Source organism: Equus quagga, chromosome 15 (genome assembly GCF_021613505.1).
Source record: "Equus quagga isolate Etosha38 chromosome 15, UCLA_HA_Equagga_1.0, whole genome shotgun sequence".
Taxonomy (NCBI): Eukaryota; Metazoa; Chordata; class Mammalia; order Perissodactyla; family Equidae; genus Equus; species Equus quagga.
This window is the reverse complement of record NC_060281.1, coordinates 13,237,448-13,249,096: the sequence shown is the minus strand read 5'-3', so window position 1 is coordinate 13,249,096 and position 11,649 is coordinate 13,237,448. Positions and strand designations below refer to the sequence as shown.

At 41.5% G+C, this 11,649-nt stretch overlaps 1 long non-coding RNA gene across 1 annotated transcript; it reads left to right on the top strand.

The window, feature by feature from the left end:
- Positions 1-684: 684 nt before the first annotated feature.
- On the top strand, positions 685-11,319 carry LOC124227011 (uncharacterized). Its single transcript, XR_006885423.1, has 4 exons — positions 685-1,060; positions 3,584-3,640; positions 4,282-4,390; positions 9,789-11,319. It is a non-coding gene; the product is annotated as an uncharacterized LOC124227011 (long non-coding RNA).
- The last annotated feature ends 330 nt before the right edge of the window (positions 11,320-11,649 follow it).

Genomic DNA, 11,649 nt, shown 5'->3' with positions numbered 1-11,649 from the left:
CCTGGGAATGAACGCCAGTTAAGAGAAGACCTGAGCTAGAAAATAGAGGTAACGCCTCTTTCCCAGCCACGATGTTTGCAGTCTTTCAGGAACACCTGGTGATTTGTTGCTGAGAGCATAACCTAGTTTCAAAGCTGGTCGTGCAGAAGAACCGCTTCAGTGTTTTCGAGCAGCGCACTGATTGGTACCCTGGGTTGTCAACAACGCTCTGTCCCATTTCAGACCAGGCTTTCACACTGAGAGATGGAAATGGAAATATGCTGACGAAGTGTTGTAATTGGTCACAATTGTGGGGGCTGCCAATGTGAGTGTCTCCTGACAGAAGGGTCTGCCTACATAGTAAGGAGCCAGACTGTGTGGTCTGTGGACACAGTCATTGCAGCGTAAATTCTCTTCCACTCTGAACCTACCTTGGGTTGTATCTTTTCTCCTTTGCTAATTTGAGGGCTCTTTGAGCAATCTCTAGACTCCAGGGACACTGTCAAAACTATAAGCACCTTCCATGGTCTCTTTCCTGCCTTGTCCAAGGCTATGTATATCCTATAAGGAAACAATGAGTCATTCAGATCAGCCTAGAAATTTGTCTAAAAACCATTCTCTCCCAAGCACCACTGGAACCTATTATCTGATTTCTGTCCTATTGATTTTGTATTTGGGTTTTTTTCCCCTCTCTTCCAGGTCTTTTCTGGTTTCCGGTTGATTGTCCACCGGGTTTGGGGATTCAGCTTCTCCCCGAGATAGCGTCGGGATGTGAAAGCGCAGCCTGGGATCCAGAGCCCCCAGGCGTGGACGGTGGGCTGGTCTGGGAGGTTTCATTTCCAGTAAATTGCTTTCTGGAGGCAGCATTTACATTCTGTCCCCAGTCCTATGTGTGTTGCAAGGCAATTCTTGATGGCATTTCTATACTTTTTGGACTCTATGTTTAAGTAAGTTCGAAGAGCAAACAGAAGCTTGGAAACTAGACCTAATAGCACTTAGAAATGTCTCTCTCCCCAGACACATTCCAGGACAGGAAATTCCTCCTCTCCCTGGAGAGATCTGCTTACATTCTAGAGGAAAGGTAAGTCTTTTCTCTTTCTCTGGAGAGGAGAATGGCAGGGCACCAGCAGCCCTGTAGCAATCAGTTTTTCCTCATTTGAGGGTTCCTCTTTTTGGTGCATCCCAATGCCTGCCCAGGTAACATCTGGTCCTCATTGCATCACACTGTGAGGATTGGGAATCAATGCAACATTGATTGTGTTGTGATTGATAAACAATCTGTCTCTAATCCAAAGGGTGGGTGTTCTGCTGTCATTACATGTATATGAAACCATATGCCACAGGCTTGCTTGTTAGCTTGCAAGGAAGGAAAAATCTCCAACTCTTCAGTTTCTGACTCAATAGTCTCCCTCAGTATTCCAATGAGATTCCAAATTCTGGAATAGGAGAATGCAGGGAATGGAATCCCAAATTCTGGAATAGACTAAAATTCAGGCCCCATTCCAGATTCTTATAATATGCATGTTGACATGTAGAAGACCTCGCTGTAATCTAATCACATTTCCTCTGGAAGATTCCATCACTCTACAGTAAAAGGTCCCAGCTGGTTATGTTTCTCATTTTCTATAACAAGAAAGAGCTTTTATGAGGAATGACATGCCAGAAATAAATAGGGTGGGTGAGAACAATAAGAAGAGATTTTGATTTAAAGTATGGAGGAAAGCGGTTTATTTGGTCGTAGAAACAGGTTAAAGGCAACACTGCAATTTTGGGACGATTGCTCAGAGGATTTTTGTAAAGCTGAGTTCAGTAAGCCAGTTAGGGAAAATCAAAGCGAAACCAAAACAAGCAATAATTTAATGTGAAAATATGTCCAATTCATTAAAGTATAGTACACAACCTTGGAAAATATTTTGTTTTCCTGGGAATAAGAAAATATCTAAGCGCCTCTGGAGAGAGTGAGATATTTTCTCTTCCTAGAAGTGTTTGGAAAGTCTCCTCCCAGCTTCTTGAGAATTCGCATGACTTTTGTCATTTATCTGCTTTGCAAAATAAGTTAGAGTTGCCTTTTGCCCTGAGGCTTTGTGCTTCCTGGGCCCAAAGTGAGCAGCCATGTATTAAGTAATCACTGATGGCACATACTTTTAAACGCAATCTACATATTTGCATTTGTTGCTACATCCAAGGGGAACAAGGCCTATTTAGTAGGCTTTAGGACCTGTAGCCCAGAGTTACAAAACCAGATGTTTGAAATCAATACAACCCACTGTTGTTTAAGGATATTTTTGCAAGAGTCCCATGGCTGGATAGTAGCGTGGCCAAGAATGAGAGGGCATGTGCCTCCCAGCGTCTGCAGTGTCCCTGCATTGTTCTGCCCTCACTAACCATGTGGAAGAGCTCTCAGGTGAATGCCAGCTCTCACCTGTGCAGAGTTTACAGGATAGTTTCAGAGTTCATGTTTCTTTTGACTGTTCTCTGCACTTGCCATCAGGATGGTATCGTGATGCGGAGCTTGGGTTTGGTGTCAGTCAGACTTGGACTTGAGTCTTGGCTCTGCCACATTAGCTCGTGACCTCAAATGAGCTATCTAACTCCCTGAGCCCCTCAGTGTTCTTGTCTGTAAAGGGCATAGAACAAGAATCTTACTTGTAAAAAGTAAATGAGATGATATATGCAAAGTGTTTAACACGGTGCTTGGCATGTAGTAGGCATGAAATGAGTAACTGATATCATTATAATGAGCAGATACATAGCGCAAGGCTAGGAGCCTTCTTCATATTCAACCTGCCTTTCAGATACACCTCAATATGTGTTCTCTTTTCTTAATCATTCTGTCATTTCATTGTGTCCTACTTTGTGCTTCTTCCCACCCTCAGAGGCCTACCTTATACTCAGTCCTGTTTGCTTGACTTTACATTGACTTTCTCCTGACTCTGAATAGCAAGAAGAAAGTCAGCTCTTTCTTCGTTCCCTCTCAAGTCTTCCTTCTCCACGAAGCCTCCACAGATTTCTCTAGCTCCCAAGGATCCCTCCCTTTTCTGAACTACTGAATTATCTCTTGGATCTGTAAGCCATTTAATTGATTGCTCTGTTCCTTCATTGCTTGTTCAGTCTCCTCAGATAGTCTATAAGCTTCTGTAAGATTCCACTCCTTTGTTGGACTGTCATAGCAGAATGCTGAAGCTATCAAAGGGACTCAGTGCACAATTAATAGGTGAAGCGATGTATTGTGCCCACCAATGACACAAGCCAACTTCAAGAGCAATTCAGGATTACAGAGATCCATAATTTCCAAACGAAAATCAGGACATGTAATTTGGCAAGTGCGAATTGATTTAGGAGAAAGTGGAGCAGAATATTTGAAATCAAGACTGTTCCAGAAAATGCAGGAGGGCTCATCATGATTCAGCTAGAGGTAGACGTCAATATAGGAAATTATTTTTCTCAGTGATTCTTCTTGGCATGCAAAATCTTTTTAAAACTCTAGTTTGCAAATTTTTGTGGCCAGTGAAAACCTGATGACCTCTCCTAATGTTGTTTCTTTCTTCTTCCTCCTTCCACTTGTTCTCCTCCTCCTCGTTTTTAACAAATTAATTTCATGTAGAAGAATTGGGACAATAACACAGATCAGGAAAAACGAATAGACAAGGAGAATCTTAAGGTAACTACTGATCAATTTTAACTTTAAAATTTATAAGAATGGTCTGGGTGGAAAGTGTAACTCGTATGTATGCCATTAGAAATATGCTTTGCGCAAAAGAAGTGTTCCCCCCAAAATTGGGTCTAAGCTGATTTCTGGAAAGGCTTATCATGTTTTGAATGCATAGAAGACCTTTATACTTATAGACATTCTACATGGAATCCTCTGTCAAGAGACAGGTGTATTAGTTGTGTGTTGCTACATAAAATTACTCCAACATTCAGCAGCTTAAAACAATGACGTTTATTGTCCCACAGTTTCTGGGGGTCAAGAATCCGGTGCTGCTTTTCTGGGTCCTCGGTTTAGGCTTTCTCATGAGGCTGCCATCAAGGTGTCAGCAGAGCTGCAGTCATCTCCAGGCCCAACTGGAAATGGATGCATTTCCAAGTTCACACACATGGCTGCTGGCCAGAAGCTTCCCACAGTTCCTTGCTCCTGGCGCCTCCACAGGGCAGCTCGCAACATGGACACTTGCTTCCCCAGAGCAAGCCCAGTGAGGAGAGCCAGAGAGAGAGAGTACCAGCAAGACAGAAGTCATAACCGTTTATAACTTAACCTCAGAAGTGACATCCCATCACTATTTTTGTATTTCTGTTTATTAGAAATGACTCCCTAGATCCAGCCCACAGTCCGAGGGAGGGGATTATACAAGGAAGTGAATACCAGACAGTGTGGATTATTTGTGGCCATCCCAGAGGACTGGGGACAAAGGTGAGGAATTGCCTTTGTGAATCTGGATTTTTGCATTTCAAGATTGTGTGACAGACCTCTGTCAGAATGGAATTGAGAACTCCCTTATTCCTGTTTCATCTATTTGTATCTTCTAAGGAAATCTTTGTGGGGACAACTCATTTTGTCATTTCAAGGGAACCTCTTCCTCCTCCATGCTCATTCCTAAAAGTATAGGTTAAATCAAAAAGTACCAAAGAAAGGACCATAAAAGAAAGGAAGCTGGAATTAAACATTTTTTTCTTACTATAAAAAATTTTCGAGATACAGAAAAGTAGAGAAAACAGTAAACTGCCAAATGTCCATTATCCAGAAAAAGTAGTTCTGGCGTTTATTGAGTACCCGTGTGAATCATTGTACAAAAATTTTGCAGAACACTGTTTGCGCTTAATTCTCTCAACAACCTTGTAAAATAAATATTATTTGACTTAAGGATAAGATAAATATACTCTCTGTTTGGAGAACACTGAGACTCAAGTTGGGTAAAAAAAATTGCTCGATTATACGCCTAGTAGCTGGCACAGCTAGGATTTATTTTATTTTCTCTACTTATTTTCTACTCCAGTGTTTCTCCTTTCCCTCTTTCCTCCTTTATGCTGTTATTGTCCTACAATCACATCTTTATACATTGTAAGCCCATAAACAGTTTTATAATTATTGCTTCATGCAGTTATCTTTTAAATCAGAAGAAAAGTTATGAACAAAGGTACATTTGTACTGTCTTTTATACTTGCTTATGTAGTTACCTCACTGGTGCTCCTTGTTTCTTTGTAGGCCTAGAGTTATTGTTTACTGTCCTTCCATCTTGCTTGAAGGCCTCACTTCAGGATTTCTTATAGGGCAGGTCTGCTGGTGCAGAGCTGGCATGTGAACCCAGGTCTCGTACTGCCAAGTTCAAGACGATTTCTATCACACCTTAGGAGCAGTGAGAACTGAGGCCCAGGCCTGTCTTCCCATGGGGAGCTCAATTTTATTGTCCTGGATGTTGATTCGGCCCGAGTTTCTCATCGCTCTCCCAAATCCTTCTCATCCATCCTTCGTGGCCACAGAAGCTTTCAGGAGCAAGTGGCTTGCACTATTTTCTTGGTCCGTCTTGTCCAATATCCTACTACTACAGCCAGCCAGAGGTTAAGAAGCAGTGAATTGGAGCAGTGAATTGGGGTAGAGGTGAGAACTAAAACTTGCAGGTGGGATGGGAGTTCAGGTTGCCAAAAATAAGTGGATAATCCAGTCAGAAATCTAGTTGTAAGAAAAGCAGTGAGTTCTTGCTGAAGACAAATAGTAAGATTAGGAATTGAGTGATCAAATCAGAAGACAGATCAAAGTCAAGCCAAATCTAAACAAGTGATCAGCTCAGAGCATCGTACCTCGGAGATCCGGGCATTGGTGAACCGGTCCTAGCTACAAACAGTGAGTAGAAATTAGCCACCTTGTAGTCAGTGCTTGAAGCGGTAAGTGGTCGTATCAGAGTTGCATAGTACTTGCCTGGTAGAAAGTTCTACACTGGACATGATCTAGGAGGGAGGAGGGAGCCCCTAGGATTCCTCTTCTGGGTCACATCCTTCCCATGGTGTTAAATCAGCATTTCTTAACTTTGACTAATGTGTGCAGGGCTTCCCAGGGTGTGAAAGAGACATGGACATCTTGAGGCTCCAGGTATAATTTAATAAAAGAGAAAATGTGCTATATTTTAAACGTTTAATTTTGTCCGTGTATCTCAGCTACAGTATGTGTCTTCATTGGGAGAGAGCATAGAGACATCTAAGTTTCTGGTCTTTGAGACCCGTGATTAGGGGGCCTTCTGGTCAACTTTTCTCTCCCCAGCCACCCTGCGATAGCTCAGAAGGCAGGGGTCCATTTAAAAAGTGTTGGTTTTGTAAAACTGATTTAGGCTTATCACAAAAAATTAAGTGCTACAGAAAAGTTAAAGAAGAAAGTGAAAAACAAGCAAAACACCCACTATCAACTACCCAGAAATACTCATCATTAACATTTTGGCATTAACATTTGATCATCTCAGTCATCATCCCTCTATACATGTATCCATAAACATATTTGTATGTATCCATATATACACATGTATAATTCTATAAAAATAGGATCGATTATAAATACTTTTCAAAAATAAAAGTCTTAAATTTACCTTTACTTGAATTTAACAGGAGAAAAGCAAATGAAATTGATAGAATTGCTAAACCTCAGACTAATAAGAATTTCTTCATGTCAAGTAATTTTATTTTCTAAAAGATAATTCTAAAATTTCAAGATTCTTTCACTTCAAAGCAAATAGACACCAAAAACAGTCTATGTACAGACTTCCTGCTCTGAAGATGAGAAACTTGGCACTATCCTTACCTCACCCCTTCAAGACTGTATTTCTGTTACACTTATTATTATTTTTACATTATCAAGATTCATAAATTTGCTCTCTCCTGGAACCACAATTCTCACAGTGTTGCTTTTTCTTTAAACCGCTGAATGAGTTTAATGGCCCACCAGTTATTGATCATAGAACGTCCATTTCTAGATTCTTTATTTTCACTTATCTGTTGGTTTGCTGGATTTTGTTGTTGGATGACTTTTTCGAAGAGCTTATGAGCACTGAATTTCGTGAACTGTTGTTTATTTGAGAAAGTCTGTTTCTTGCCTTTACGCTTAAAGTGCAATTGATTGGGTGCAAAATTCCCCTTTTCTTCCCTAAGAACTTTACAAACAGAGCTCCAGTGTGTCCCGGCATTAAAGGATGTGCAGAGAAGTCTGAGGCTAGCCTAATTCTCTACCTCCCACTGGGTCCTCACACTTGTAGAAGATTTTCTTTTTCTACGTGGATGTCCTTAAAGCTTTTAGTTTATTTCAAGATATGTCTAGGCGTTAAATATTCTTTATCAGATTTTCCTGGGAAAATTTTTCTTGTGAGTTGTCTTCTCTTTTTGTTATTAAATCTTTCAGAGCTTTTTGCTTTAATATTTACTTCTTTTGTTTAGGAATACCAATTATTTTTATATTAAATCCCCCTTGTCTGTATTGCATGTCAGTAGTCATCGCTCTAATAATTTTCATCTTTTTCCATTTCATATCATGTGTTTCTTCAAGGCAGTCTTGCATAGCCTTAATTGTGTTTAGTCATGTTTTTTATTTTTGGTTATTTCTACACAGCCTTTATCTGTGAAAAGATTTGGTAACCACCCTGGACTTGTCTGTTAGCAATTTAAACATCAACGTCATGGTACATAGTTCTTGGCCTTGTTCATTTTGCTTCTTTCTTAGATCAGTAATTCCTTGCTCCATTGTTTTGAATGCGTCAATCTATCTCTTATCTCTTCAAGAGCGGAAGGAATCTCAGAAAGTTGTTTTTATAATTTGTTACTGATTTCTCAGAAACTTTAAAGAATGAATGGAAGAAGTTGCAAGACAGTAGACGAAATGGGGAAGAAGATTCCAAGAAAAGAGAACAGCATGTGAAAAATACTTGGACTGGAAAGATTGTAGGGCTAAGGAAATGACGGAAGGATCATGTGGGTCAAGAAGCACAAGCATGAGGGATGGTGGTGCTAGAGGAAGTTAGAGAGGCCAGACTGTACGTGGCTTTTCAGGCTATGGAGTTTGGATTGTATTCTTAGTATATTGAATGAGTAGCCAGCCCTGGTGGTCTAGTGGTTAAGATTCGGCACTCTCACCACTGTAGCCCGAGTCCATTTCCCAAATCAGGGAACCACACCACCTATCTGTTGGTTGTCATGCTGTGGCAGCCACACGTCACTTTGGTGCTGAAAGCTATGCCACCGAGATTTCAAATACCAGCAGGGTCACTCATGGTGGACAGGTTTCAGTAGAGCTTCCAGACTAAGGCAGACTAGGAAGAAGGACCTGGCACCCACTTCCAAAAAATTAGCCATGAAAACCCCATGAAGAGCAGTGGAGCATTGTCTGATAGTGTGCTGGAAGGTGAGGAGATGGCGCGAAAAGACCCAGCAGGGTTCCGCTCTGCCGTCCACAGGGTCACTAGGAGTCCGAATCCTCTCGATGACACTAACACCATTAGACTTTGCAGAAGCTTTGGTAGAGAAATCTTTCCCCCAAACCCCAGAGACCCCAGAGCACCTTCCTGCCTCCAGGATTGTGGCCACTGTCTACACATCAGCCTGAACAATCCTTTTACAACTTAAATCGGATAACATCCCTCTCCTGCTTAAGAACCTTTCATGGTTTCCTGTCACTGTATTTGGATAAAATCCAGAGTTCTTACCCTGCCTTGTGAAGCCCTACAGGACAGGGGCCCTGTATAACTCTCCATTGTCGTCACCTCCTGCCTTCCCCACTATTCTCCCCTTGCTGTATCCACACTGGACATCTTTTGGTTCTTTGGACGTGTCAGTCTCACTTTCCTCCTGACTATTCTAGACCTTCCCTCTGCCTGCAATATTCTTCCTCTTGGGTTTCTCTTGGCTGGCTTCCTCTAACAGCAAATGCAAAGGCTCAGAGGTGATAGCTTGCTTGACCTGCTTAGGAAAGAGCAGAGTGACCACTGCTTCTAGAGTAGAGTGAGCAATGGGAAGGAGGGAGGAAGAAAGCCTGAGCAGAGAGCAAAGGCAACATCTGGTTGGCCTTGTTGGCAATGGTGAAGACTTTGGCTTTTATTCTAGATCAGAAGAGAAACCATAAGGGATTTTGCCAGAGGAATGACACAATCTGGCTTATATTTATAATGAATTACTCTGCTGTGTGTGGAAGGCAGTACAGTTCTCCCTCAGTATCCACGGGGGTTTGGGTCCAGGACCCCCTGCGGATACCAAAATCCACAGATGGTCAAGTGACGTAGTATCGCATATAACCTACGCACATCCTCCCATTTACTTTAAGTTATCTCTAGATTACTTATAATACCCAATACAGCATAAATGCTATGTAAATAGTTCTTATACTGTATTGTTTAGGGAATAGTGACAAGAAAAAAAGTCTGTACATGATCAGTGCAGACACAACCATCGTAGGCCTTTTGATGCACAATTGGTTGGATCTGTGGATGTGGAACCCGTGGAGACGGAGGGCCAACTTACACAGATTTAGAGTAGAATCAGGAACAGCAAGTAATCAGCCCAAATGAGAGATGAAAGTGTGTTAGACGAAAGGGACAGTTTCTTAATCTTAAATGCGTCGGAGACTGTCCATGAAAATCCATTCTCCACCTTTTCCATACTGATGGAACTGTAGTCGGGCACATGGCTGCGTAGCCTCACCCCGTTTCCCAGGATCCCTCGCGGTTATGTGTGGCCCTGTGACTCAGTTCTCCCTAGTGGAATCGAAGAACATATGTGTGTCCCTTCTGAGGCTTTCCGGTTGTAGTCTTCCCTTCTCCAGGCTCTTTCTCTCTTTCCCACAGGTCAGTTTTGAGCATGCAGATGAGGGCAATGCACTAGGATGGGGTGAAGAAACAGATTGGAAGGAACTGGGTTTCTGAATGACCACATGGAGCCAAGTTGCCTGCCAACCTGCTCTGCTGACTCCAGACTGTAATGTGAGAAATAAGCCACTGAATTATTACTGGCTCCCTGTGACAGCAGCCTAGGTTTTACCCCTGCTAATACATTTACCAAGTTAAGTAACCTCTTTGAGTGTCACTTTCGTTATCTGTAAAGGGAGAATAATGTTGATACATCCCTTGGAAGGCTGTGGTGATAAATATACAAGATAATCCAGACAAAGTGCTTGGTCCAGTGCCCTTCTCATGGTAATTTTTTAAATAAGTGGTTTCTACTAGAATGAAGAATGAAGATAATTCCATCTTTGGTTTGGATGATGGATATAGAGCTAGGAAAGCAGATGGAGTTGGTGAACTGACAGAAAGACCTGAACTGATTGAAACAGACTTGCCATGAGTGGAACCCTAGTATTCATATTTTTTAAAAGTTCCCCAGATAGCTCTGGTGAGTACCTTGGTTTGGATACACGTACTTTATATTGGCTCTGTATGTCATATAGTATTCCATTAATTAAATGCCTTAATGCTTTCCTTTGAGAGAAAGATCAATCTAGAATTCCTGATATTCCCATAAGTGCTAGAAAAGGGAAGTATAATAGGCCAAATTAGTCATATTCAATGAAACACATTTCTTGTTGACACTGATGTCGAAAACAAACAAACAAAAAAACTGCATGAGAGACTTCTATTTGGGGCGGTATTATCATCTACATTCTGCAAAGATTCTTCTTATTAGATCCTGCAGAAGACTTGAGTTTTCTGGCACTTCTGGGCTCAGGAGATAAGGGAAATCTTCAAGCCCATAAATCCAACCCAAGCAAACAAAGCTGTGAGCTGAAACTTGGGAGGTGCGTTGCGAGCAGACACGTGGAGTGAGGCTGCCTTACATGCTAAATCAGCACCGAGACAAGGAGACCGACTCCTGAGTCTGCTTACAGTTGAGGGGATGAACCTGAGGCTCCAGGTGAAGCTGGAGATCCTGAAGGGAGCCAAATCGGTCCCAGATCAGTGGTGTCCTTGGGCTATTGGCTGAAGCAAATGTGAATCATCTCTGGAGGAGAGCATGCCCCACATAAGGGCCTAGGAGTTCAAGGGATAAAGATAAACCAAATATGAGCTGATAAGTGAAGACCAACAAACACACAAGGGAACACGCCCTCACAAGTGAAGAAAGAAACCCAAAGGACATCAGATACTGCAGTTCTCATTTTCCAAACAACATAACTCTGTAGACAGTTTTTTTTTTAAAAAAACAGCCTTATTGAGATATACTTCACATACTGTACAATTTACCCTTTTAACCCATTTAAAGTGAGCAAGTCAATGGTTTTTAGTATATTCACAGATATGTGCAAGCATCACCAGAGTCAATTTTAGAACATTTTCATCACCTCAAAAAAAAAATTCCATATCCTTTAGCTGTCATCACTGTCTCCTGTTTCCTGCCCCCCCCCCCCCCCTAGTTTAGGCAACCACTGGTCTAGTTTCCATCTCTAGAGACCTCCCTATTCTGGACTTTCATATGAATGAAATCATAGAGTATGTGGTCTTTTGTGACTGGCTTCTTTCACTCAGCATAATGTTTTCAAGGTTCATCTACATTGTAGTATATATCAGTATGTCTTTCCTTTTTGTGGCTGAATAATATTCTGTACATTTCGTTGTATGACTATACCAGATTTTGTTTATCCATTTATCCATTGATAGACATTTGAGTTGTTCCCACATTTTGGTTATTACAAATAATGCTGCTATAAACAAT